The 22424-nt window shown below is 43.4% G+C and overlaps 1 pseudogene; it reads right to left on the reverse strand.

Moving 5' to 3' along the window:
* Positions 1–907: 907 nt before the first annotated feature.
* LOC101663583 lies at positions 908–1549 on the reverse strand (annotated as a pseudogene).
* Between the last annotated feature and the right edge of the window lie 20875 nt (positions 1550–22424).

Raw genomic sequence — 22424 nt, forward strand, 5'->3', positions numbered from 1 at the left:
GTCCCTCAGACCTGTTGCAGAGCCGGACTATAGTTTTTAAAAAAAACTATGAGCAAATTCCTATGCACACTGCACATATCTTATCTTTTTTTGAGAGGTGACGGCAACAAGGAGTTTATTCAGACCCCATCCAGAGAGGTGCTCACTCACAAAGCAACACCAAACCCAATGCCAGGGGTGCATTCAGACTCCCTGTGACCCCACATAAGGTTCTGAGACGCTCTGCATGGAAGACCGCCGCATCTTTCTCCCGCTCTCTCAGCGGTAGACCTGCATCACTTAGACTGGTGGGAACAGAGGGTGAGATCACACAGGCCGAGTGTTTCATTCAAAATGAGAACGCCGACAAGGCCAGGCTGCTTGCACCCACCTGACTGATGTCTTCTCTCCTCGCAGACGCGGGGGGGCTGGGCTTGGGAGGGGGAAGCCAGGATTTTCAGGAGACATGGGTCAGAGCCTAAGAAACAACAAAAGCCTCCCACAGAGGCATGCTTCTGAAATGTGGCGGGACCTGGCTCTGAGCTGACCGAGCTGACAACCATCCTTGTTGCTGTTGCCACCAGGGGTGCCTATGGGTTTGAGAAGGTGATGTGGGCAGTGTGCAGAGCAGACCCCCCTCACTGCCCTGGCCCCAGCTGCTGTCAGGGGCGGGTGGGCAGGTCAGAACAGGGAGAGGTGAGTGGAGCAGTGGGGTGGGCTCGCCACAGGACAGAATCAGTCATGCCTCTGCTCTGGGCCCAGGCTGCACTGTGATTGTGGATCCCTGGCCCGTCCATTTGTCCTGTGTGGGGCAGCACATCAGAGCTGGTGCAGGCTGAGCGGGGGAAGAGGCCGCACTTCATACCACTGTGCCAGGCCTCTGTCCTCCCTCCCCATCCTCTCGGGAAGCCTCTCTCTAGAGAGAGGGTCAGAGGGGCCAGGCAGTGCTGAGCTCCTTCTCCAGGCCCTGGACAAATTGGTTACTGGTTATTGAGGAAGAGCAGCTGACCATGGGGCAGGAAGCAGGTGAGGAGGGCCTCGATGCAGTCCGCCTGTAGCAGAAGGTTGGTGCCAGGGCCAGCAGGCGGAGGTGGTCAGAGAGGAGGCGTGCTAGCAGCTGAAGGGGACTCTCAGCCAGAAGCAGGTTCTCGTGGGCATCCAGGACCAGCACGAAGCCTAAGGAGAGCACGCCCAGCCACAGCACCGTCGGGGCTCCCGGAAAGGGTCCCCTGCTGCCAGGTGGAAGGTTCCATGTGGGGCATCATGCAGGGACGTTGGTTCTTCTGAGGATGACAGAGGCTGCAGGTCCACCGATGAACGGCCGGACGCCTGTTGCTGCTGCTGCTGCTGCTGCTGCTGCTCCTGGCACATAAGACTCTGCCTGTCTAGCAATGGCCAAGATCTGCTCCTTGCTGACGAGTCTGTCCCTCTCGGCCCCGTTTGGCCTTGGGTCATCAGGTGACTGACTTCTCGGCAACGAAGACACAGGAGTAGAGCACCCGGAAAAAGCCTGTTTCCTCGTCATTCGGGGCCACAGGGTGTGCATGAGGAAGGAATGAACCATGGGTCCCAGGCAAGGGCCTTTGCCCACGAGATGGTGGACTTCCAGGAACAGGCCCTTCCCCTTGGCAGCTGCAGGGCCCTTCGGCGGTGCACGCTGCTTTGGGCATGCGCACCAGCCTGTGTGCGCACAGTGGGTGGGGCGGTCGGTCTCAAGGGTGGCGGGGGTTGCGTGGAACTTATTTCCGACGGCTGACCATAGGCCGTGGGCAACATTCACCATCGAATCGCAGACCCCAGCCCTGAGCCCGTGGGGTGGGGCCGCGCTGGTCACTTGCAGAAAGGGTACGCAGATGGCCCGCTTGAAGTCTTCGCCGACTCTCGGCGGCCGCGAGGGGGCGCAGCGGCCCGACGGCAATCCGGCGCAGGCGCTTTGCGGAACTTTCCTCCCAGTGGCGGTGTCGTCATCAGCCGGCTAGGTGCGGATTGGCGGAGATGCCTCCCAGCCTTGTGGGCCTGCGGGTGGACACTGGGCACGACGAGCCCGGGCAGCTATGCAGGGTGTGGGGCTGAGTTTTCCAGCCAGCCAATTAGTAGGCGGATCCTGGCTCTTTGCCCCTAGGCTCCAGTGAAGGTCCACAGAGTTAGTGGCACATATCTTATTTTGAAGTAAAAAACAAACGCGGCAAAAACACCCAGCAGGCTGGATAAATGTCCTCGGTGGGCCACATGTGGCCCATGGGCTGTAGTTTGAGGACCCCTGATCTACCTAGTTCTACAGCTCCATCAGGAATGATATACAATAATTGCAGCCACTATGATATCTATGACTTTTGTGAACTTGGAGCTAGTAGGTGATGTGTGTGTGTGTTGGGGGGGGAGGCGGGCGCTTTATTATTCACATTTTTAATTGGTCTCAAGAACTGCTCCATATAGTGAGTGGGCTTATCTGGTCCCTTCCTTCTTGTTCAAACTCATTTTGGAATACAGCAGGCTCTAAAGAAACCATTTTCCTTTGTTTGGCAAATCAATACTATGGTCTACAACGTCCCAGTGTAGTCATGAAGAGGATGGAGTGGGAACAGCAGAGAGTGACCCGTGGGAGGGATGTAACCAAACTGTCGATGGGAACTTCGGGAGCCGGGGCGACAGACGCTGGCTGCTTGAGGACAGTGTGGGTGCTGGGGCTCCATGAGGTCATGTGCTGATGCAGGAGGTGGCTGCCAGGTGCTGGGAGTGGGGCAGCTCCCAGGCTGAGGACCCACTAGGCCAAGCCTGCGACCCTGGCACAAGGAGTCAGAGCATGTGGAGTCCACACCACGGAAGGCCCAGGAGGAGCCGGGCAGATTCTGTATGACCCGATACCGGGGCAGTCGTGAGGAAGGATGGGGTGAGGGGCACTCCGGAATTGCCGTACGTAGTGGGGATTACCTTGAGGCAGGACTGCAGTATTCTGCGAGGGAAGGTATCGAGTTGTTGAGCAATCCGGAAAGGGTTCGAGAGACGGGGATACGACTTTCAAAAGAGTATTGACCTAGATGGAGATTATATCATAGGACAATAGCTTCTCAATCTTATGTCTTTGTTTAGGGAGGGCTTTTATGATTTTGGTAGCAACCATTTTGGACTTTCCTTCATATATTTGCCTCAAGGTAAAAGAAAATAGAGCATAAGAAGGCTACCCTATCACTGAGACTTAGCACTTGGAGATTTTCTTTCTTAAAAATTTTTATTAAAAGATCTCTTTATTGGGGGCTCTTACAACTCTTATGACAATCCAGACATCAATTGTATCAGGCATATTTGTACATATGTTGGCATCATTCTTTTCTAGACATTTACTTTCTATTGAGCCCTTGGTATCAGCTCCTCTCTTTTCCCTCCTCTCCCATACCCTCATGACCCCTTGATAGATTATAAATTATTGTTATTTTCATATCTCACACCAACCGCCGTCTCCCTTCCCCCATGGTTTCTGTTGTTCTTCCCCGGGAGGGGTGTGTGTGGTTCTGTGTCAATCATTGTGATTGGTTCCCTCTTCCGCCCCGCCTCTCCCCTCTTCCCCCTACCCTTCTGGTATGCTATTCCCATTCCTGTTCCTCCATTCCATGTGTCGTGAGTTTTTATCTCTTATCTGTCCCTGTGTGCAGGCTCCGGTCTAGTCCAGAGTGAGAAGCAGCATTGGGGGCATGAAGTGAGGCAGCCTCAAGGAACTAGAGGAATATTATGTGTGCCAGGGGTGCTTTACTGCACCCTGGTTGACTTGTCCCTTCCCTGTGACCCCTTTGTGGGGGGATGTTCCATTGTCTACAGATGGGCTTTGGGTCTCTGCTCCTATCCCCCCTCATTCTCAACAGCATGTGTCTGTTTGTTTGTTAAGGGTCTTCTGATGCCTGTTTCCTGGTCCCAATGACACCTCATGATCGCATTGGCTGTTGTGCTTCTTCCATGTGGGCTTGTTGCTTCTCTGCTGGATGGCCGCCTTTAAGACCCCAGACACTATATCAAGACTTTCTTTCTTAATGGACAATTACATAGACGGTACATCAAGAGAGAATGTGATAAATGCCAGCACTCATTTGACCTCCCAAATATATTTGTTTGGGAAAATATAAATGACAAATTGACCTTCAGATTAATAGCTACCGTATTGGTAAAGTACAAATCACTTTTCACAGCCACATTACTTTAGTAACGAGAAGCTTGCTAACTGCTCTTTAATTAAGTACACTTAATGACCTTAAGGGGATTAGTAGTCTTGTCTGATAATCAATAAGCATGGCAAGATTGCTGCCTCATAAATTGGGGTGGGAGATCCAAATTAATCTGCAAAGATTTGTTCCCCCTAATTTGTCGTTTCTTACTCTTCGATTCCATCCAACACTGAAGAAAATCACAGTCCCAGACAAGAAGGTGCCAGTAATCCGTTTGTTTTGAAGTCATATATTTATTGTAGCAAACATCATTTAAAAATGAGTGCCCAAACCTCAAGTGACAAACAATAGGTCTTCACCCGAGTATTACGGCTTAAAAAATTGCTCAAGTAAAATTGCCTCTGTCCCTGGTGATAAGTGGTGGTTAATGGGCTACAACCAGCTGAGCCACTGGAGACGCCATTACTTCATTTGCAAAGTGAGTTTCTAGACTGGCCTCTAAAATCTGGTTGCACTCCTATATTTTGTGTTTTTAATAGATAGCAATTCTAGATTTGATTTGAAAATTATTTCCTTTATTGAGTGGCAGGTCAGCCTGAGTCACCAAATCCTAAAGCGAGGGGCTATCTCTCACCTCTCCATGTTCCCCTACACACTAGGCAAAACCAAGCATAGTGTACAGGAAAGAAGTGAGATTTTCAAAGCAAAACAAGGCAAGAAGAATATATAAATAGGGGGAAACTGTGCAGGTTCTGATGGAGTCCCTGAGTTGTACAAAAGCTTCAGACCCACTAATTGTTAACTGAACGGTTGGGGATTCAAGTCTATATCCCAAGGTACCTCAGAAGAAAGACCTGGTAATCTACTACCAATAAATTAGCCACTTAAAACCCTATGCAGCACAGTTTTCTTCAGACACACATGTGGTCTCCATGAGTCTAACTCCATAGGGATGGGTTTGTGTACTGCAATGTGGAGGAATTCAGCAGAAAGAATGTTCTGGAGTGTGGGAACAATATCTTTAAAGCTATAGTTACTGCCGGGGGCTTAAGTGGAGAGGAAATGTTTTGAGAATGATGAGGGCAATGAATGTACAAATGTACTTCACACAATTGATGTATGTATGGATTGTGATGAGTTGTATGAGCCCCTAATAAAACGATTTTTTAAAAAGCCATAGTTACTTTCCTCAGTAGCTGGTTCTTCTACCTGCAAACTACTTGACTTCGGGAAAATTGTTCACTTCTCAACCTCAGGGTCTTTGAAAAATGGGGTTTACAGAGATGGGGGGTGGATGATGAGTAAATGTGTTCGAAGAGGATTACTAGATGATCCATAGAGGGCAGTTGCCCTTTCTCATGCCCTTCTCTTGTAATTCTAGGGATAAATATGTTTTATTTTGTTATTATTATTGAATTTTTGTTTTCTGTGACAGGGGTAGTGAGTGGATTATTTAATGTGACTCTTCTAGTCAAAGTGTCTAATCCCCACCAAATGGCCTTTCCCTGCATGAAACTTGTAAGAAGGTGGAGGAAGATACCAGTAGGATTCATTGATGAGTAATTGCAAATAGTATCCCCTAGAGTGCCTTCCTACTGTGGATAAATAAACCCTCTGAGAAGCAGGAGGCGGGCTCTCATTACCAGCAAGAACAAGGAGGGGAGCACATCGTCTAACCCAAGATCCCAGTGCAGTGAATCCTCCGGATTCAGAAGAGAGCTAGCACATCAGAGGAGCAGCAGCAGAGCTGGGAGTCAGATCATGGAACAAAGTGATGGGCTTTTCAACCCAGGCAGCAAGTTAAGATGAAGGCTTTTGTACCTGAGGCTGCCTGTGGAGTGGGTGCCTATAAGGACTTGATTCAGGAAGGTAGGCTTGCTGATCTTCATATAGTGGAGCCGAGTGCCTTCAAGTTGAGGTTTACTGAAAGGACATGCATCTGAGCACTTAATGTAGGACATTGAATTTGCTGACCCATAGAGTTTGAACTGAATACCTGCAGGGCGAGGCTTACAGCAGATCGTATGCCCCTCTGGGCATTTTTTTAGCCTAACTAAGACTTCATAACACATCCTCAACTACCCTGAACATTTCTCACAGGCATTACAATGTGTTAACTTCCTTAAGAAACCCTTTAATAATGAATTTTGTAGCCATTTCAATGGATAATGGAACCTAGAGATAAATTATAGAACATTAAGTAAGTACATTTACCTTGATTTTTGTATGTTTTTCTTTATATGAAATCCAGGATAAGTAAATCTTTAGAAATAGTAACTGGATTAATAGTTTCTTGGAATAATGGCAAAGGAGGTTGGGATAATTTGGGGCGCTAATAATAACCAGTGCAAGAAAGAAGAAAATGTTCTAAAATTGGCTGTACTGATGATTGCAAGCTATTTTTAATATATTAAAACTATTGACTCGTATGATATCTGAATTATATATCAATAAAACTTAATTTTGAAAAAAAACATCATCTTTGTAATGAGCTCCTTTCAATATTTGTATTGTTTTACTAAATTGGGAGTTTTAGCAAGTGAAGACATTGTAGAAAATAATTTTCTTAAGGAAATACAGTAGATCTGATTGCAAAAAAATAGATTAAAAAATAAAGAACCTTTGTGTTATGTCAGGCTATAAGGGAAATTGATTCACCTATTATGTTGCACCTAATTTTATCTTTAAATATATTGATCTTATCAATTTTATGAACTTGAGTTTACATTACAATACTCAAGTCCTAATAGGTGCCATTTTCAGTACTATTTCCAATAGCTTCCCATACACATGAAAGCTGGGTAATGAATGAGGAGGAATTTTGCATCTGAATTAATATGCTGGCTGCAGCCAACCCAAAGCAATACAAAGCAAAATTAACTGCCTTCGAGACAATGCTGACTCCTGGTGACCCTTAAAGGACAGGGTAAAACTGCCCCTGTGAGTTTCCAAGTCTGTAACTATTTACAGAACCAGAAAGCTCAGTCTTTCCCTGTGGTTTCAAACTCCTGACCTTTTGGATCACAGCCAGATGCATAATCACTACACCACCAAGGCCCCCGCTGGCTAACACAGTGCTGTGAAATTACTTGGTAGGGCTCTTTCATCCAGAGTCTTTGCAACGCCCACTAAGTGAATGGGTGGGAGGAATGTAGAAGATTCTAACTGTGAATGGTCAATTTTTCCATTCTGCTGTGTATAAAGAGAGCGCCTTCAAAAGCAGGGATCCTCTTCCAAAGGAATCCCACTCGAACCAACTCAACAACACCTAATAACAGTAACAACAACAACAGGTATCAAAGATTGTGCATAGCAGCTTTAAATATCAAATTATGTTAATAGTCTATAAAACTAGATGATCTAGGCAATATGTGTATTCTATAAGGTTAGTTGTCGCCTACAACCTTTTAATGTTCATTTTTATTATTATATACATTTGTCAATTATTATCCATAATTATTAGAATGCATGCCACCCTGCCAGTAAACCTCAGCCTGAAGATGCAGGGCTTTCGTTCTGTTAGTGGACGAGCCTAGCTCACTGATAAATGCCCAGAGACAGCTTACTCCACCAGCAAGGAAGCCTCCTTCCCAAAGGCACTTAGCCCTCTTGCCTGTGGGTCAGCAAGTTCACCTGTCCGACTCCTGTTCGTTTCTAGATTCTGCTGCCTCTGTTTCTCTGTTCCTGCTTCTGCTGCTTCCTGCTGTCTTTTGTGTCACCGCTCACTCGCTCTTGAATTGAGGAGCTTCAATGTAGAGATCTCAGATCCACCCCTTCCTCTTTTTTCTTGATGCTAGTCAGATTTCCCTTTTTCCACACCTGATAGAGCTCTAGAGGAATGGTAAAACTGACCAATCTCCCTCTTAGGGTTTCATATGCCTGACTTGCATGGTCACACATCCACAAGGGTGCTACACAGCTTATTTACATTATGAGCAAGCTTTCCAATCCCATTGGTAGGTCACAAGCATCTTATGTTTGCATAGTCCTACCAGGTCATTCGGTGGCAGTATGAGTAGAAGAGCCCTATGAAGTAATTCACCGTATCACAGGGATGCAGATCTCATTCTTGGTACAGCTACAAGAATATCGCAAAGCACTATAACCAATAAACCAAACTCACTGCCATCGAGTTGATGTCCATCTGATTGTTGGCTGTTGAGAAGTACCAAGGTCATTTATATAAAGGACCTATTTCAGAGCGATGCTGTTTTAAAAGTTCCTGTTTTGCTCTCCTCCCTAAGCCCCGCCCCCCAAGTGAATTAAATTCTTCACTAGAGACCCTCTTCAAAGATCCGGACTAATGTATCTGTAGTGCGTTAGGGCCAATGAAACACAGCTGGGGAGTAGAGAAGGTTTCTGATCACAAGATTTTTCCTCAGGAAAAGATACCTGGAATAGCGGCAGGTCGCTGTGAGGGAAGCCATGAGCACGTCCCCAATGGAGGCTTCCAGACAGCAGACCAGGATACTTTACAGCGCTGTGCCGGACTGGTTTTGAGCCTGAATAAGGATAGGCATTTAGAGAAAGTATAATTAACATGGAATTAAGATCTTTTTCCTTCATATCAGTCACATTTCAATTTTTCTGCTTCTTTTTTGCAGACAACCCCAAACAGACTTTCCTTGGCTTTTCTAAAATTGGCATTGTCCCTGTGTCTCCCAGTGGCTTTGCAGGAGGCAGTGACAGAATGGCTTCCCTGAGGCCTGCGGGCAGGAGCACCCACGGGCCCTGTCCTGCTGTGGGATCTATGGAGAAACCGCTTTTCAGTCATTTTGTCCATGCCTTCTGCCAGGGAGGGTGAACTGGAGGCCTGGCTTGTGAAACTTCCTACAAAGAACATTCTTTTTACGTTTTTATTGCCTACAAAATGCCAGGAGAGTTTCCAAGTAAAAGCAGTCACTGTTCAAGAAAATAGGACATAAAATAAACTGTTATTACCTGCAAAACAGCTGTATTTCCTTTGCTTCCCAGAGAAGCACATAAACCCTCTGTATACGCTGACATGAGGAACCGTAATAGAACTTTTATTTCTGTAAACAGTAGATATTTGTTCTTTGATGGGCAGGTTCTGGAGAGGAGGCGGGGTTGTCCTCAGCTGTTCCATGATCACAAAATCAAAGAAGGGGATCGCACAGATTGATCTGGTTCAGACTGGGTTTAGGACAAAGCAGGGCCAACCGCGGTTTACCGCAGGTGCTGTACGTCCGACAGTCTGAGGCCCAACACCTGAGCTGCTTTGTAGAACATGTGTTATTGCTTTCTGCTCAAAGGCAGGTACCTCAATGGTCAAGTGGGACAAGAATAGCACCGACCTCAGAGGGTATTAAGTATAAAATGAAGTGAAATATATACAAAGCTAAATGTCGTACATCAGAAGCATCAAATAAGTAGTAACTAAAAGATAGTTATTACATCAAAGGAGCCTTAGTGATGCTGCTCGTAGGTCCACAGTTCAAACCCAACAGTTACTCCGGAAAAAAAGATGAGGCTGTCTGCTACCATCAACATTTTCCATGCCTAAAAAGCCCTATTTAGGATTGCAATGAATTGAAAATAACTCGTTAAGAGTAGATTTTGTTTTGTTTCTATTTTTCCCCCCAGAAAGTCCCTGTATAACCCAAAAGATTTATGCTTGCCCTGGAGGTGATTTTGGATAAGTGTTGTACTGTGAACCGCAGGTTGGTGGTTCAATCCCACCAGCTGCTCCATGGGAGAAAGATGAGGCTTTCTGCTCCTTTAAATATTTACAACCTCAGAAACCCGATATTGGGAAGTTAGGGGTTGGAATAAGCTCAGTGGTGGTGGGTTTAGTTTTGGTTGTTAATATAAATGTTGGTGGTTCAAACCTACTTAATGCTTTGGAAGAAAAGTTGCCTAAAGATTGCAAACCAAGAAACCTTAATGGAGCAGTTGTTCTCCTGGGAGAGCCAGGAGTCAGCATCCACTTGACAACAACAGGTGTGGTGTGGGTTCCTGTTGTTGCTGCTGCTGCTGTGCTTTCTGCTTTCTACTATGAAAACTTCCCAAGTGAAGGGTTATCTAGCAAGTTTTTATAATATCTAAAGGGACCTAGTGAGTAAGAGACAAGAATATTTTTAATTACATACATTTTTTTCTTGTACTGTAACTGTTTTTCCTGGATGTCTATTTGAACACTGTGAATAATTTCTCAACACCAATTTTATAAACCCACACATCATATATTTAGTAGACTCATTATTTTAAGGGGACACTTCATATATACTTTAATGTAATTCCCTGGTTTTGGAGGTGATGGAAGTAAGTATTAAAAGATTTGCATAAACAAGATAGGGGAGGTTAGGACCGTAAGCTCAGGACTCCACGGGCACTCATATAAAGACAATGCTCTGTACTTCAATAAATAGTGACTGGAGTCCTAAAACCTGGAAGCCACTATCTAAGACACGACAACTGGCTTCTCCCTGTGCAGAGCAAAGTGGAATGAAAATAACCAAAGACTCAAGGAAATATGGAGTCCAAAATACTCATAGACCACCAAACCCACAGTCTCGATCAATCTGCAACCTAAAAGAATTAGATGGTACCTGACGACCACTGCTGACTACTCCAATCTGTATCACAATAAAGGTCCTTACAGAATGGGTGAAGAAATGTCAAATAAAACTCAATTTTTTTTTTAAAGGAAAAGATCTGACTTACTGGTCTGGTAGAGGCAGGTGATTCCCTCAAGAACCCTCCACCCTAGAACTGAGCCCATTCCCTGATATCACCTTTCAGCCAAGCAATCTGCAGGCCCATAAAGTGAACAATAATGCCGATGAGTAACATGCTTCTGAGAACAGTGAACCATCTTTGCCCCAAAGGGCAGCATGTGGCCAAAAGCAAAGTTCAGAAGGCAGGAAGGGGCAGGACAGATGAGTCTATGGGGAGCCCAGGAGGAGCTGGCAAGAGTGCTGTCACATTGAGGGGAGCACAACGCCTGTGAGGAAACACCATGAATGGCGTGTGGACCGGGCTACTCCTTCACTCAGTGTGTTAGACAGGGTTCTCTAGAGAGACAAAACCAGATTGCTAATCATTATTTAGATACACACACACACACACACACACACACACACAGATGGATAGATATAGGCCACAAGAAATCAATAGTTAAATTATAAAGCAGTACAAATGGCTCAGTGCAACTCACTCCCATGAGACAGTTGTGAGACACTGGCAGTTCTTCAAGTCTTGAGGGCTGCCGGGTAGTCCTCTGTACAGCAATTCAGGCTATCCAGGAACAGGCAGCAAACAAGGCAGGTCACCAACAGTCAGCCAGATGACAGGGTCCGACAGTCCCCAGCTCAAGAGATGTAAATTCCAATGGTGTGGCGAAGCAGGTCTTGAAGGAACCTCAAATTACAGTGACACAGTCCACAGGTTAGGCGTCCCACAGGTAGTGTAGCTTGTAAACTGAGGCACAGAACAAGCAAGGCAGCCGCACACTGGTCCAATGATCAAAGAGCAAGAGACAAGAAAGGCGAGGCTCGCCAAGCCATTTATCTCTCCGCCCTTCAATTAATCCTACATGTGTTTATCGGCCAGGTTGGCACAATAAACTAACTACCTTACTCACTAAACTGCCACCTACACAGCGATAACAGAATGTTCTCCAAAAAATGAAAGCAAAAAAGGTGACGACTTTGCAGGGTCAGGTATAATCACCTAAAAACTCCAGCTACTCTGGGCTCCCATCCAATGCTCGTTGAAGGGACCTCTCCGATTCTCAAGCCTTGTCCTGTGACAGATTCTCTGGCCTCTTTTAGGTCTTAACCTTTGAAGTTGTTGAGCTGAAGATGTTTATGGGGAAAAAACAGAATGTTTTCCCTTCCTTTTGTAGTTTCTCTTATTTTTATTTGGAGTGATCCCTTCATTCCCTAGTTCATCCATTCACTCATTGTTGTAGGCACCTTGGTATGATGGGGACAAAAACAAACAAACAAACAAACAAACAAACAAGCCAGACACTTGAGAGTCATCGACCTGGGTACAAATCACAGTTGCTTCTACTTACTCTCTAGGTGATGTCTCAGTCTGTTTCCTAACCTAAGATATGGAGGTAATAATGGATATTCCACAGAGAGATGTTGGAAAGGCCAACTGAAATAAAGCACCCCAAGCACTTGACACATAATTGACACTCAATAACTATGAGTTTCTTCCTCCTTTTATTAATTCTCTGTTTATAGACACAAACTCCTTTTTTTTTTTGGTGACAGTTTTGCATTACCATATTTGATGACAACTCGAGGTATAAAATTTTACATTTAAGTTACTATATCATTAAAAACATATATATGTACACACACATATATATATGTTTTTAAACATCATCTCTGTTTGTTCAGTCACAATAATACAGGCCCTTGGATGGGATTCGACAGGTGGGACCACGATAGGGAGGGTTTGGTGCAATAGGGGACAGGTGGGAGGGGAGGAGGCGCCCCTCTCCCATCTGTGTTGGTGGGGGAGGGGGCTCTCCCTTGAACCCCAGAATATAACAGCCCTAGATGAACAAAAATAAAAATACAAAAGGCAGGAGGAAGGCGGATATTAAATTTTGAAGCATGCTTCCAACTTAAATTTATATCTGAAATAAACAGTTAAATCCCCCTACGTTCCATAGAGTGGATTTTCAGGGTATACATAGTCAAATCGGTGGTGATACAATTATTTTTAAGAAAAATACCTCCACTTTTTAACCTGAGTTAAATGAACAGGAACGTTATGAATATTTGGGCTACAATGGCACTTTGTGATACTTTCAAAAAAGCTGCTCCACTTTTTCTTCTATGTTAAGGCTATTCTTGGCTTGATGTACTGTCACAGAGTGAGTACTCAGCCCCATACACTAGTTCGCAAAGTAACAACAGCCACACGGGTTTTCTCATATCAGGCAGAAATCTTGAAAAAAATTCAAAGAGGTTATTTTTCCCAGAGGAAGTAGGAGGCAATGGGGGCATTCATACAAATCCTGGGAGCTCAGGAAACTCAAGTTTCCTTCATTTTCTTTTTTTTTTTTTTCTCTCTTTTTTAACATTTTATTAGGGGCTCATACAACTGTTATCCCAATCCATACACACATCAATTGTGTAAAGCGCATTTGTACATCGTTTCTCAAAACATTTTCTCTCCATTTAAACCCCCGACATTAGGTCCTCATTTTTCCCCTCCCTCCCCGCTCCCCCCTCCCGCATGAGCCCTTGATAGTTTATAAATGGTCCTTCATTTTCTTTTGGAGACTCTTCTCTACTGGAATCTACCAACTACTCCAAGAAACCAGGTGAGCCAAACTGAATCCCCAAGTGGGCATTTGTCCAGATCACCACATTTGAGACGAGTTAGCACAAATGGGTGCTCTGTGCTGAGAAAAGCCGGGCGGCCGAGCTGCCGTTCTCCAGCTCATTTGACAAAGCTTTGAGGGGAAATCAGCAGTACTTACAAGCTCGAAGCCATTAGCCCGCAGCCCAGTCAGCCCAGTCAGCTCACTGTGTCTACAGGACGGAGAAAGCAGCTGCTGCCCCTTTGAGAAAATCAGGCAAAGTGTGGCGCACAAGGGAACGCAATTAACTTTACAAATAATAACAAATACTAATAAGGTAAATGAGATCATGGGAACATGTTAAGAAAGGCATTGTGGTCTTCTTCTTTTCCTTACCACGCAAATTTGTTTTTAAAAATTAAGACATTAGTGTATATCTAAATCTGGTTGCTTCTTACACCATTAATTTATTATCCTTCCCCAAAATAGATTCAAGTTAAACTTTATGTATTTGCTTCTTTAAACTGCTGGATTTGGTTTGCCTACACCTTGGTTAAGAGAATTTCCCCGTCTTTGTTTATGAAGGGAAAAAAATGTACTTTTTTTTTTTCTCTCTCTCACAATTTTCTTGTCAAAAAAGAGGTGGGGAAGGGTACCTATTCATCTTTTCTCTGGAAGAATTTGTATGAGATCACCATTATTTCTTTATAAATGTGTGGTAGAATTCATAAGGGAAACAATTTGGGCCTGATATTATTTCTATTTAAAGTATTTTGCCTCATTGGTGCATAAGCAAATGCAGTGAAGAAAGCTGATGGTGCCCGGCTATTAAAATATATAAATCCAGGGTGCAGCACAGCAATGATGAAGGTAGTACCCTTCACTATGGCCAAGCATAAATTCAAATATATAGGGATAGACCTAACCAAAAAAGAAAACTACAGAACATTACTACAAGAAACCAAAAGGGACCTTCAAAACTGGAGGAGATAAAGGAAAGTAGACATGGAAGAGTTCAAGAAAAAAGAAAAGGATTAGAAAATGATGGTGGCAGCAAATAAACAATTATGTTTGATCTAATTGACCTATGGACTGTTATATCTATAAGAGCTTCTCATTAAAAGATTTTTAAAAATCTATAGTAGCTATTTTGGTGTCTGTGGGCCCTATAATAAATGATCACACATTGGGTGACTTAAAACAACCAAAAAATATTACTTCCCAATTCTGTATATCAAAACTCCAAAATTTCACTGGGCCTAAACCAAAGGATTGCCTGGACCACCAGCCCTTCTTGTTTCTTCCAGGTTGTAGTGGCTTAACGTGACTAATGAGCACATCACCTCAGTGTTAAAGTAGAGAATCTTCAAATCCCTCTTTTCTGTTTCATATTCGCAATCCTCTCCTCTGCCTCATTCTTAAAAGAACACATGTGATGGCATTTAGGAGCCCTGGTGGTGTGGTGGTTACACATGTGGCTGTCAGCAGTTCGAAACTACCCACAGCACTGTAGGAGAAAGACCGGGCTTTCCCCTCCTGTAAACAATTACAGTCTAGGAAACCCACAGGATAGTTGCTATGAGGTGGTGTTGGCGCAAAGGCAATGAGTGAGAGACTCACTGTCATCGAACCAGTGCTGACTCACAGCAATTCTATAAGACAGTGTAGAACTGCCTCTGTGAGTTTCCTAGAATGCAACTCCACTGGAGTAGAAAACTCCCATGGAGTGGCTGGTGCTTTTGAACTACCGACTTGGCAGTTAACAGTCCCGGGGCTCCTATTAGGACCCACTAGGAGAATCCAAAAGGGTGCCTTGTTAGTGTTGAATAAGGTCAGTGGTTCTAACACACCAGTCCCTCTGCAAGGAAAAAATGAGACCGTCTGCTCCTTACAGGTTGACATACAACCATTGAGTCCCTCACGACTCGTGGTGACTGGATAGAGCAGAGTAGACTGACAAGCACATCTTTCTCCTGGGGAATGGATGGCAACTGGTCAAAACTGAGATCATTTGGATTGGCAGTTGGGTGTTTAATTGCTACACCACCAGGGCACCTAAAACTACAGATTCTGGGAATTATAACCTGAATATTTGGTACCGTTATTCAGCTTACTACAATATGCTCTGTGAGCCCCAAAAGTACACATTAAGCTCACAAGAAAAATATATTTAGCCATCCCCTCCCCCAAAGGAGCCCCGATAGTGTAGAGGTTACTCGTTAGACTGCTAACTGTAGGAATAGCAGTCTGAAGCCACCACTTGTTCTGCATGAGGTAGATGACACTGTCTACTCTTGTAAAGATTGACCCCAGGAGACAGAATTGACTTGCCGGCAGTGAGGGGTTGTTTGTTTTTTTTGAGTTAGCATAGCCAAAATTATTATAACTCAAAACAGCATCACTTTACAATTTGAGAACACTGATACAGAAGAGAAAATGTTTCTTTAACATATGAACTCATGTAATAATCTATTAAGGGCCAAGCTTATAAAAGCCCACAGAGCTGACTGGAGAGAATGGAGTTGCCCCTGTGGATTTCTGAGGCTGTAGATCTTCACAGGAGCAGTAAATCTCATCTTCCCCCAGGGAATGGCTGTGCATTCAAACTGGTGATCTGGGAGTCAGCAGCCCAACCCATAACCCACTACACCACCAGGGCTACTTTAGGTAAAGCTAGACAACAATTAAGTTTCAATAAAATCTTACTTGGATTGCCCATGTGGAACTTTTTCCTGGGATTACCTTGTTCTGTAGAAAAATTGATGGATTCCCTGACCAAAATTCAGTAAGGTCTCACGGAATCTGATTTAGGCTGAAAACAATGAAGCCGAAAGAACGAAAAGCAGGAAAGTCCAGTCTCAAAGGTACGGTCACAGCTGTATAAAATGTGCTGCTTGAGACATCAAGTCAGGGGTGGGTAGAAAAACTGATGGCTTAAAGGATGCACGGCTCTCTCAGTTGGCATCTGGCTTGTTTTGTGCTTCCATCCCCAAACCACATCCACTGCCATCTGAGTCACAGCAGCTCTATATAGTCAATTCTGAATCACAAATAGGGTTCCCAAGACTAAATCTTTATGGGAGGAGGCAGCCTCATCTTTCTCCCATGGAGTGGCTGGTGGGTTTGAACCACGAACACAACCAGGGTTCCTTTTGTGGTTCCACATGCGGTTGTTACTGATGGCTGTAGTAAGTTGAGTTAATTCTTATGCATGGCGACCCCATGCGACAAAGTAAAATTACCTTATGAGGTTTTCTAAGCTATAACACTAAGTCTCTCTCTGCTTTGGAACAGTTGTGTAGTTTAAAACTACCAACCTTTTGTTTAGTAGTTCAGCCTATTAACTGCTCGAATCAACCCAGGACTCAGACCCTTTGGATGTGAATGGGACTTTATTCAAACTTTAAGATCACATGGCAAATGGCAAGCTTTGTGGTACCTGTGAGACAGTTTGATTTGCCAGCAATGGCCGTCCTCTGTTCTACCTCTTTGTCAATTTAAATCATTTTTTCACAACAACCACAGAGTAAAATAAGTTACATTGGAAAGTTATGCTTCTTCTCATGGGTGTATATTTGGAGTGATTGGAATATGACTTCGAGAAAAATAAAGAAGCTATGCTTCCAGTGATTATGTGTGCACCCTGTTCTAGGGAGAGTCATGGTCACTAAGAGTGGGACCATGGAGAAAGGCAATATTATAGCCCAGTTAAACCAGAATATAGATATCATTATTTGCATTATCTCTGGGAGTCAAAACTCTAGCATATACAAATTAGATGCTACTGCACATATTATCTGGTCCAATCCATTTATGCTACAGATGAAATCACTGAATGGGAATGTTTGAAGCTCCCCTAAGGTCCTAGTTAGTAACTTCCTTCTTCCTGTCCAGGCCATTAGGACTTGCTCTATGTTGCTTTGACAACTAACCCGACAATATCTTCAGCAACACTGTACTTTCCCCCCAAAAGTCACATTCCGAGTTACAAGGATCAGGATGTGAAGATGCATACCCTTTCACCACAGCCTCGGCAGACCCCAAGGTTAGCTGGCACAACATAATCCACCAATAAGATGTTCTGCATCCTACTTTGGTGAGTAGCAGCTGAGGTCTTAAAAGCTTGCCATCTAACATGCTCCTATTGGTTTCTCACCTTCTAGAACAAAGAGTGAAGTTAACCAAAGACACATGAAAACGATTAGTCCAAAGGAGCTCTTCGCAGCCATGCTGGCAGGCATAGATTTCTCTGGTCCTCTGCCTCTCTGGCTTTTGCCCTGCTCAGGCAATTTCAACAAAGCTCTTTTAGCATTGCTCAAAGGACATCCCACGCTACAAGCCAGCCTTCTGCACAGAGACATTCAGCTTTACTCATTCTGAGGGCCAGGAAACCCTCCCCTCTGTCTCACCATCTCAGCACCATGCATCTGCTCTGTCCCTTGGTCTTGGGTCTACTCTTCTGCTGTCTCTCCATGCAGGAATCTTGGAGAAACAGTTGGCTCTTCTTTCTTAGAGGTCATGGAATTTTGTTTTTGCTTCTGAAGTGACTTACTTTATAGCCCAAGGAATGCCAAAATGGACTATGCCCTCCATTAGAATTTCAAACACCCTATTTAAATTATCCCAAATAGTCATTTGGTGGGAATTACAAAGACTATGGATAGATGAACCATACTAAGTTATTTCACTTCAACCCTGTGGTACAGAGAGGTCAATCTTTTCAACAATGTTTTCTGTGAGTCAAAGATCAGACAATTCTCCATATTTAGACCCTTGGATTGCTGCAAAGAAAAACAAAAAGATGGAAAAATTGACCTCTACTTTATGCCATGCATTAAATTCAATTACAGTGTGAAGATCTAAAAGAGAAAGAAGTGCAAGACAATACAACGTTAGAAGGAGATAACACTTGAATGTATTTTCATAGTTTCAAAGAATTTTTTTTTCAAAACAAGACATTAAAAACATTAAGCACAAAGAAAAGAACAAAGAACGTTTTTATCAAAGTTACCAGTGACAGAATGGAAATGTAAGCCACAGTGTGAGAGAAGTTAATTGTTCTACATATAGCAGACAAAGGATTCATATCCAGACTATATTAAAACCTCGACTAAATCAAAAAGGCACAGAGAGCCAGATATAAGCGAAGACAATTGAAGAAAATGTCATAAAAGAAGACATTCAAATCGCTAATAAAGATATGAAAAGTGATCAGTATTATGATCACCAATATTATTAGTCACCAGGAAAATGAAAATGAAATTTATTACTAGGAGATACCACCACTAAGTCATCAGAACTCTGCTTGTCTGTCAAGTATGTCCAACTGTGGTGGCTTGCCTGTTGCTGTGATGCTGGAAGCTCTTCACTGGCATGTCAAATACAAGCAGGGTCACACATGGTGACCGGGTCCATTGGAGCTTCCAGACTAAGACTGATTAAGAAGAAGGAACAGAAGTTGAACTTCTGAGGGATTAGCCATTGAAAATCTTATGACTAGAAGCATAACATGGTCTATATACTGCCCAGAGATGGACTCCTTGGGTGGGAAAGCACTCAAATTCTGACGGGGAAGCCTGCCTCCTCATTAGTAACAAGAATGGTGAGTATACAAATGGACCTTGCCTGATGCAACGACAGCAATGTGAAACCACGCACCACAGTTGGGAGAAAGATGGGGTTTTCTTCTCCCACAAGGAATTAGTCTCAGAACCTCACAGGGGCAGTTCTACCCTGTCCTATAGGGTCACTGTGAGTCAGAAGTGAGCTTGCTTTGTTACACCTGGCTAACAGTTTGTTACCATTCCCAAAAAATGTGATCCAACAGAGTGCAGAAAAATATTAATATTAAATGCAAATAAAATTTTGCTAATGATAACAACAATGGCTGCAGTACATCGACAGGGAGCTGCCAGAAATGTAAGCTGGATTCTGAAGAGAATGTACAATGAAGAAGAGCATTACTGATGTCAGATGGATCTTGGCTAAAAGCAGACACTGCCAGAAAGATGTTGGTTTGCGTTTTATTGTCTATGCAAACTCTGTGGATCATAAAAAAAATTGCATAACCTTGAAATAGATGGGAATCGCAGAACACTTCATTGTGCTCATGCAAAATCTGTAGATAGACCAAGAGGCAGCTTTTCAAGCAACACAAAGGGACATTGTATAATATTAAATCAGGAAAGTGTGTGTCAGGGTTGTATCCTTCCACCACATTTATTCAATCTGTATGCTGAACAAATAACCTGAAAGGCTGGACAAGACACCTTATGGCACCTTGGGAGCGGGGTACTAGAGAAACGAATCATAGAGATGGAGAGTGGATGTTGGTTTGACCTCTGCCTCATGGCAGTGTTTCTTCCTTGGCTAGCCAGAAGTCAGATATGGTCCTGCAGTTTACTGGGTTGTTTTCTGGAAAGAATATGGGAAGCTAAAGTTTTGATTCTTTTGTTTGGTTGTAGTTTTTGGTTATTCCTGTTTAAAATGGCTTATGTATATATATGAATGTGATTAATGTGTATTTTGAGCTCAGGTGTAGAAACCACTATTTGAATTTCTCAGAAACCATGCTGCTTAGGGAAAATGGCTGACAGAAAGCCTGGCTCTGGGTTGATGTTCTCAGAGGCCTAATCCCACATTTTGTATCAATAGAATAGTTCTGATAAGGATTAAGATCAGATAGATAAAGGATTGAACTTGACTGTTTTTAACAATTGAGTTTAGTATCTGATTCTACTTTGTTTATACTGATTTCTTCTGCTTATTATTGTTTATATGAAGATTTATAGAAATGATTATTGTGAAGTATGAAAATAGAGAGCTTGAAAGCCCACTTGCCTTGAGCCATTAAAATTTGAATCTTTAGGACACACCAGCAAAGAAGTCTCTGAAAAGATAATTTGCATTCCAAGAGATTTAACTAGGGGATTGTTGACAGATTGAAAAGAAAGAAAGAAAAAACCCCAACTCTTTGGATTTTTGGATTGTGAACTAGTGGTTTTTGTCAGAAGCTGAAAAAATCTGGAACCATGAAGAAAACTCCTCTATGGGACTGAACGTTAAAGTGAGCCTGTGGGCAGGCTGAAATGCTTGGTAAATGACCACCTGGATCCACTTGTTGAGTACAAGTGGGAGAAAAGCAGCAAGAGAGAGAAGGGTTGAGTCTGACCCCTGACACCCATGGTTTACAGAAACTAGAGGAGATGAGAGCAGGCTGACTGGTCTGAAGTTCATGATCTAGCCCAAGGGGGCTAGAGTTGTTGAGAATTTGTGATGGACACATGGTCTAAAGGCAAGATGACTAATGGGCACCCTAGTGAGGCTAAGTGAGGCAGCCCATATTGAGTTGACCAGAACCCAACCACATGAAGAGAAGATTTTTGAGCCTGTGAACTGGTGCATGTTGCTGCAGACTTTATGGATGGATTGTCCTGATTTGACTTTGCTTTATGGATGCAGACTCACAAGGTTCCAACTGGAATGAATATTCTTTATGTCAAAGAATATGATTGTCTCCTCAGACCACTGGGTTGATCTATGGAAATTGGATACCCAAAATTGGGGGATAAAGGCATGAAGTGGCTGGCTTACAAGCTTTTATAGGTGCTGTAATATATTCATAGGGTTATAGGATTATGGTGTAGGTGTTCAAATACGTATAGGATATTTTTGTTTGGTTCACTTATAGAATGTTATGTTTAAATGAGGGTGGCACATATTGACTTACATGTATTTTAATTTTATCCTGTTAGGTACATGTGATTTTATTATTATTTGCTTGAAAATTATATATGGCTAAGTAGTTGTGTGAGAGTGTCAAATTGACAAGGGTGATCTGTGGTAGTTACATAATCTGTTATCAATTTGAGAGATTACGAGTGAAGGGGGAGTTTAGTCTGTCAATCAGGTCACAGCTTGATGACCTTATTTGGAGGCACTAAGTAGATAAATAGCTCATTGGAGGCGGGACACATACTCACTCCCCTGAGAGATGCCATACTGACAAGACAAATGGTGCTACACTGATATAGCCCATGCCCTGGGAGCTGGAGGATACCTCTGCCACTGCTTCTACTGCCACTGGATCCACAAGACTTTGTGTCCACTAGCTTGTGATCTTCCTACACTTGGCGTCATTGAATGTGTTTTGTGAGTCTGAAGAGGAATTTATAGATTGGTATTGGACATATGGGCAAATACCAGACTATTGGACTTGGTCTGGACTGGGCTGGGATGTTTTCTCAATATTCAATTGCTCTTGTATATAAAGCTCTTTCTTCTACACAAATGAGTGTCCATGAATCTCTTTATCTAATCTACCTGGACTAACACACAATTCTAAATTGGAGGAAAGCTTATTAGCAAGCCATGATACACGGACAATACAACCTGGCTTGCTGAAAACTAAGAGGGCTTGAAACAATTTCTGATGAAGACCTAAGCCTGCAGCCTGCAGCATGGTCTACCACTCAATGTAAAGAAAACAGTAATCCTCAAAACCATCCAACTGAAAACATTATGATAACTAGAGAACAAAATTGAAACTGTCAAGGGTGTCTGTACTTAGATCCAAAATCAATGCTCATGGAAACATCAGTTTATAAATCAAAGGATGTGTTACATTAGGCAAATGTAGCACAATATCTATTTAAAATATTAAAGGACTAAAATACTACTTTGAGGACAAAGATGTATCTGACGCAAGCCTCATATGCCGGGAAAAGCTGAACATTGAATACGGACGAAGAATTGATGCAATGTGGTGTCGGGGAAGAGAATTAAATATATACTGAGAGAAGAAGGAATACCTCGATCGCAGAAGTGGTACAAGCAGAATATTCCTTAGAAATTAGGGTGGCATGATTTTGTCTCATATACTTTGGAACACATTATCAGGAGCGACTAGTCCTGCAGAAAGACATCATGCTTCTAAAGTTAAGAGTCAACAAACAAGTGGAAGACACTCAGTGAGATGGATTGACCCAGTGTCTCCAACAATG

This window comes from Echinops telfairi, unplaced genomic scaffold (genome assembly GCF_000313985.2).
Source record: "Echinops telfairi isolate 266 unplaced genomic scaffold, ASM31398v2 ScPeMD7_7424;HRSCAF=8462, whole genome shotgun sequence".
In the NCBI taxonomy this organism is placed as follows: Eukaryota; Metazoa; Chordata; class Mammalia; order Afrosoricida; family Tenrecidae; genus Echinops; species Echinops telfairi.